The following is a 7,104-nucleotide window of genomic DNA, read 5'->3' as shown; positions in this document are numbered from 1 at the left end:
TTTTACACATAAAACATTTTAGGTGTCCCTTCTCAGTTACCGGTACTAAGTAAACTATAGCTAACATATAAAGAAAATTGCCTCTTAGAGTTGAAGGGTTGTTTTATTTTTTTTTTGGCCAGCCGCGTACCCCCTAAAAATGTTTGTCTATCCCCAAGGAGTACGCGTACCACAGTTTGAGTACCACTGATTTAGGCCATTAATGTGTCTGAACTAAACAAGGTGTTAAAAAATTTGACTTTCATGGAGTCAAACCATATTTTTGTAGGCTTATATGAAAAATAATGAATAAGATTGGTTACGCTTATGTCGATTGGTGCGAAAGGCCTCCCATTCATAGAATAATCAACTTTATATATTTGCAATAGGACTATGCGTTTTTTTACCTCAGCTGACATCTGAAATTCAGATTTTTCCTGGGAATTTGTTTAACCATATGCTCCCCAGTCTCAAGGCGGCTGACAGAGCTACGCCACTTACCCACAGCCCAAGCATAAGGATTGGCGATATCGAAACTCGACCTTTCATCACAAATGTTGCCACCCACTCGATCGAGGATGCCATCTACTCGGCTAGCTCTTTTAGCTGGTAAATTAAGTTGATATACGGGTTTAATAGTTGATGTCATTAGCGGCCTTTGAGATCTGATTCCGTCCCCTTTTTACCGAAGGATTTTTGCTACATCAGGCAAATTCGTATCTAAAAATCGGAGTGGAAGTCGATCACCGACATCGTGTGGTATTAGAAAAGGCAAAATAAAGTCTAATGTGAACTTGTAGAATTTGCCTTCTGTCTTGCTCCTTGTCCTTTGCTTTTAACTAACGAAATTTTTGTTAAAATGTGTAGTACGAACTTATGAAAAGGTGGGTAATGTGGTCTTGGACTTATAATGTGCGCTTATGGCTATATTTTTAGTTAGAATCGAAAGGTGACACCAATGATTGTATTCCCTTGTGCTAACCATAAAAGGCATTTGTCCATTGCTGGTTTTAACTGGTTAGTTTTATTCTAAGATTATTGTATAATTCTGTATTACAAGCCAGATTTGTGTGGACACATGATTTTTTTGGAGGGGGAGGGGGTAAATTGAGGAGAAAAAATTAGGCAAGTAATATAGAGAACCCAGGATATTTTTGAAACACCGAGATTTTAAGGGATGTACATTCCGAGGCTTTAAGACTTTATTGCAAAGAGAACAAGACAGACTATTTTGCTATAATCCCATATAGAAAAGTATGCTTAATTTCATTTGTTTACATCCGTCACATTTTTCCTGGGCGAGTCACATTATTCTTCATCGTAGTGCAATTTCTGGAGAGACAAAGAACCTAGGCTGTTTAAAACCTGGTTCATTCTCCTGTGAAAAGGAATGAGAACTATTTAGTTTCAAGATTTTTCACAAGCAGTCCCTTGATTTCTCAGTGCTATGCGTCTAGTAAAACCGATAAATACTTACTTTCAAATGCTAAAAAGCACTTTCAAAGAAAAGTAAAGAGCAACTTCAATCACCACGAAATCAGTTAAATTCCCTTCAGAAAAAAATTATCTTATCTTCATTGTTTTTGAATTTTCAAAACGGAACAAAGTGGACTTAGTCAGGTGTGCTCCCAAGAGGATAATTTATCTTAAACACTAAGTAGCAAAGTAACCGGTGGAGGTATTTAAACTGACATTGCTGGTGTCATTTACAAGGGAATAGATGGGACATTTCTATATTTGGCAGAAGACGAATATCAGTTTTGTCTGATTTTGGTTCTGTATTCTCACATATTTATGAGCTGTAAAATCCCTTGTCAACCACTTATTTTAGGTAAAGTTCGAGCTCTGATCCCTTCCCGTAAGTTGTTGTAGTCCGTGTGTTCCCGGTTTAGCTTACCTTTTTCGTTTTTTTTTATTATTTGCGCTTCCACAGAAACGCCTTGGCTGTAACTAGAGATTGATCCAAGTGTAGCGGTGGGGGAGGGCATTTTCCCAGCTAAGAGTAGCAACCTTACAGTTTTCTTACAAAGCATGTCTTCCAACAGGTTAGTGGGGTTTTCTAGGGAAAATAAATTTAAGAGCCCCCCCCCCACCGCAAAGAGAATAAATCATGCTATTGAGAATCGAACTAGTATTTAATATAGACAAGTAGATCTGGGGGAGGGGGGGGCGTTAGCCATGTCTTAAATCTCCTATATTTGTTTCATTATTGCTACCTTATTTTCTAATATTTTGATAATTTGATAATCCACGTGTTATTTGTGTTTTGTGGGAAAAGCTTTATTTTGCATTATTTGATGCCTAGAAAGTAAACGTTTTATATTGTTTCTAAGAAAGATTTCAGTGACTAGAAAAAAAAATACTTGCCAGGGCATAATCTGTAAGTCAGAAAACTCTATAGTATTACTATGGCGTCTTGTAATAGTCAGACTTTTTCGTTGGGTAATTAATAGCCGTAATATATATATATTTACTGGCACGTACGCAAGGGGGGGGCCTTAGCCCCCCCCCCGAAATTTGTGAAATGTTTGATTTCCCCACGGTTTCTTGGGATTTCTGGCAAAAGTAGGAAATTTATTAAGAATCTAGATACATGTGTGAAGCCTTTTTTGGGGGATTTACAGCATCCATTTTCTGTCTAACTTTTTACCCTCTTTGAAGTAATTAGCGATTTTACTGTTATTCTTTTTTGTAAAGAGTTTCCTTTCCACAGCAAAATAGAATTATCCTTGATATTAGGGCGTTTATCCCCCCTTTTCAGAATAAAGTACAGCTTTTAATGGATCAATTTTGGAAAGTATCATTTTTCATTAAAATCGACGTTTTCGCAATAGAAGAACTACCCCCCCCCCCCACAACACCCATATTGTACTATTAACCCTAAAATTTCCCTTTCAGTGGGATATAATAGCTTAATCACTGGTTCTAAATCGCTATGAACATAACCTGAGCCTAAAACGTACTTTTGAGGCTTCAGTCTTCTGAAGCCTCAGAAGACTTCCCCCGCATCCGCTACAATACTACAGATTAAAATTCCTGCGTATGTGCCTGATATATATATATATATATATATATATATATATATATATATATATATATATATATATATATATATATATATATATATATATATATATGTTACTAATTATATATGTATGGTATCTAATATCACTACAAATTTAGTAACGAACTATAGTACTAATTGGGACGAATAAAAAAAAAAAAATCCACTAGCCAATCAAAATAATCCAAGACATACAATGCTAGCTACAAAAAGATCAAATATATCAAAAAGTAATTGTTTAAACTTTAATCAATTCGAATAGCCCGAATCAATAACAAGGTTGCCAACTGGACATATTTTATGTCCATAGGACATATTTCTGTGTTGGGACACAATGACATAATAGGGAAAATAAGGGACATATTTTAGAAATTTGGGACAGAAAAGAAACAAATTTTGCAGATTTATGACACAAAATAAAATATTTCCATATTGGGTTATCTATTTTGTAAAAAAAAAAAAAAATTGTCACTAGCACCAAGTAGTGGCAAACTATTTATCTAGCACCAAATCTACTTAGCCACTGATTTTTTACATTTTATGCTGTATTTTTCAGAATTATTTGCTCTTTCCCGAAGATAACTATCTGTAAATATTCTTGAAATTCGTTGTAAGTTTGAATTCTTTCTTCCATAAACGATTTTATTTCTCCTTGTTTTTACGTTACAGTCAAGCAGGCATGTTTTTTGTTAACACTCGCTTCCGATAGTCAAGTGAAAACATCTATCTATTTATCAAGTATTACCAGCTAAAAATTAAAATTTAAAAAAAATCAAAAATTTGGATTCTTGATTGTCTGGAATAGAATCAATAGCCTATCACCCAGTATGAAATCCGTCAGTTTGAAAAATCTTTAAGGAAAGAGTGATACTACCACAATGAAGTGACTGCCACAAAAGTGATTAGATGGCATCCAGCCTACTCCCCCGCCCATCATTTCCTTAAATATATCCATTCAAAATTTCGATATTGCCAGTTTATTCAACATTGTTGAAAGGTCTAGGAATTATCCCCTATGTTCTCAGGGCAATGCCTATGAGTTATACTAGTTGTCTATTGCTAGCATATAATGAGTTGGTCGTATAAACTTCAGAGGGAGCTCATAGGATTGGAAATCAGAAGTTCTATTGCCCTTTTTGTGTCATTGGTATATATCCGATATAAATTTTGAGATAGCCATTTTGTAAAACAAAGTCCAAAGATCTTCACAAAGCCTTCATGGTTGACACAACCCCCTCCCCCAAAGCCTGGGGGTAAGGGTTGTAAGTTGTGCCCCAGGGCATACAAGGCTTTTTATGGAAAATGTTGTCGTGTAAATTTTAGAAAAGGCTCATTTGATTTGAAATTGAAAGTTCAAGTTCTATTTTAAGAATCAAAGTGCTTGGAGGGCAACTACCCCCCCCCCCCCTTCCGAAGCCGTCTTTTACCCAAACGCATCTCATCGAAATTGTGAATTAGCCATGTTGTTTAAAATAGCCCAAAGAATATGCAACAATCCAGAAATAAGTTCAGCCAATATAAATCCCTATAATAATTAAAAGCCAAAACAACCAGTAATCATAGGCAGCGCAATAGCATTGCTGAAGTAAATACCGATGTAGGCGAAATGTATTATTTATTAGTTGTTTTTTCTTTATTTTTCCTGACCAAAGCACTTCGTATAAAAGGGGTTGTCTTAGAAACTTCAAAAGGAGCTCATTCCATTGTAAATCGAAAGTCCTAGTGCTCTTTCAAGAGTAAAATGTAATTGATATCTGATGTTCACTCGACTCCTGGATTGCACCTTATGACATACACAAGAAGTAGTCTGGTTAGCAAGCAGCTACCAAAGGAAGTTAAAATATTGACCCTCATGCTGACCATACCTGTCAAGATGATTATCCTTGGAAGATGAGCCTTAAGCTCCCACAAGTAGTTTTTTATTGTTTGCATGTTTTAATGAGTTTAGCGTTTCCACGCTAATTTATTCTGTAGGGATGAATTAAATAATTTTTTTCGTTTTCATTACATTTGATATTACCTGTCCGCTTTGAAAGAGGCTCACAGAGCATCTTTGGGTCAATAACACAAGCTTTAAAAAAAAAACAACAAGTTTATGATATTTTAAGATGGACATGTTATAGACAAAATATGGACATAATATGGCTAAGACACATTTTTGATGCTCAGGGGAGATATTCATAGACCAGAAAGTTGACAACCTTGATCAGTAATCCTTGTGTCAGTCTTGGCTGAACCTTTGTAAGGCAATGACGCTAAGACTCGATCAAAATTTATGTATATTTTTATTTTCTTTGTTTTACATTATATTTCGCTGAAGAAGGCTATTAGTCATATAGCCAAAATATATGCTTAGATTGTGTATTATACTCACTGTCTCAGAAAATTCTTCATTGTCTTCTTATAGTTTGTATGATAGAAAGGCAGTGTGGTCTGCATTATTATATACTTACTACATTCAAAGAATTCAGCTAGGTTATAGGCTCAGACCAAATACCTGTAAAAATTATGGAAGGGTAAAGCATGGGGCTAACACCCCGTTAATATAAGGCTCTGATCGTTTTGTCCGATAATTTCTCATGGCTCTCATATAAATATGTATTACTCGATTCCTTTTTGTATGCTCTTTTCAGATATGATAATAAATTCACTCGCAAATACAAACTACTTTGTTAATCCTATTCCTGCTATGATCATTGTTAAGGGACATTTGTCTTTCCTAGACGATTCATTCTTTTGGATGTTTGAAGGGCTAAATCCTTGTGCCAGTCTTGGCTGAACCTTTGTAAGGCAATGACGCTAAGACTCGATCAAAATTTATGTATATTTTTATTTTCTTTGTTTTACATTATATTTCGCTGAAGAAGGCTATTAGTCATATAGCCAAAATATATGCTTAGATTGTGTATTATACTCACTGTCTCAGAAAATTCTTCATTGTCTTCTTATAGTTTGTATGATAGAAAGGCAGTGTGGTCTGCATTATTATATACTTACTAAATTCAAAGATTTCAGCTAGGTTATAGGCTCAGACCAAATACCTGTAAAAATTATGGAAGGGTAAAGCATGAAGTAACGGGCTAACACCCCGTTAATATAAGGCTCTGATCGTTTTGTCCGATAATTTCTCATGGCTCTCATATAAATATGTATTACTCGATTCCTTTTTGTATGCTCTTTTCAGATGTGATAATAAATTCACTCGCAAATACAAACTACTTTGTTAATCCTATTCCTGCTATGATCATTGTTAAGGGACATTTGTCTTTCCTAGACGATTCATTCTTTTGGATGTTTGAAGGGCTAAATTTTGTCTATTTGATCATATGGAATATGTTTTTAACTGTGAAAATGGTATTACTTGTGTTTCTTTTCGGAATAAGAACATCTCACGGACATCCTTGAGCTATCCAATGAAAAAAAAGAACAATTAAAAAAACACACTGTCTTAGAAAACAGATGTTGCAGTTAGTTTCCCACTCTCTTGAGTTAAGGACAGTAGAAACAAAGATCCCATATTCCTATTGATGTTTGTCTAGAATTTTTTGTGAAGATTATTATTCCCATTATTATGCCAGCATTAATCGAGAACAAGGGTGGCTTATTTTTGTTTGAGTCTGATAAGAGTCAACTCTCGCTTTGACAGCCAGATTGCACCTCGCTTGATGAATAAAATGTGTTTGTTTGGGCTTTGGTCGACATAGTCGTATTCAAAATAAGAAACAGTTTCATCTTTAAGCACTAGTATTTTTGGGTGGGAGGTGGGGGTTAATATTTGATTGAGACTTCACAGCCTTTTCTTTTATCGGAGACACAGTTGCCTTTGGCGTCTAAACCTGGGACAAAATTCGAATTTTAGCTTACTAGCCAGATTTCAATTAGTCCAGTGGAAAATAGAACAATTTCTATAATGTCTAGTTGCTTAGTTTTTTTTTAATATCCTACAGGGAAGTGTTCGAATCGCGTTTTTTCAGAGCAGAATTCAAAATGTCTGTTCTCTCGCCAAAAAAAAAAAAAAAAAAAAAAAAAAAAAAAAAAAAAAAAAAAAAAAAAAAAAAAAA

Source organism: Artemia franciscana, chromosome 12 (assembly GCF_032884065.1).
Source record: "Artemia franciscana chromosome 12, ASM3288406v1, whole genome shotgun sequence".
Classification (NCBI taxonomy): Eukaryota; Metazoa; Arthropoda; class Branchiopoda; order Anostraca; family Artemiidae; genus Artemia; species Artemia franciscana.
This window is presented reverse-complemented; position numbering follows the sequence as displayed.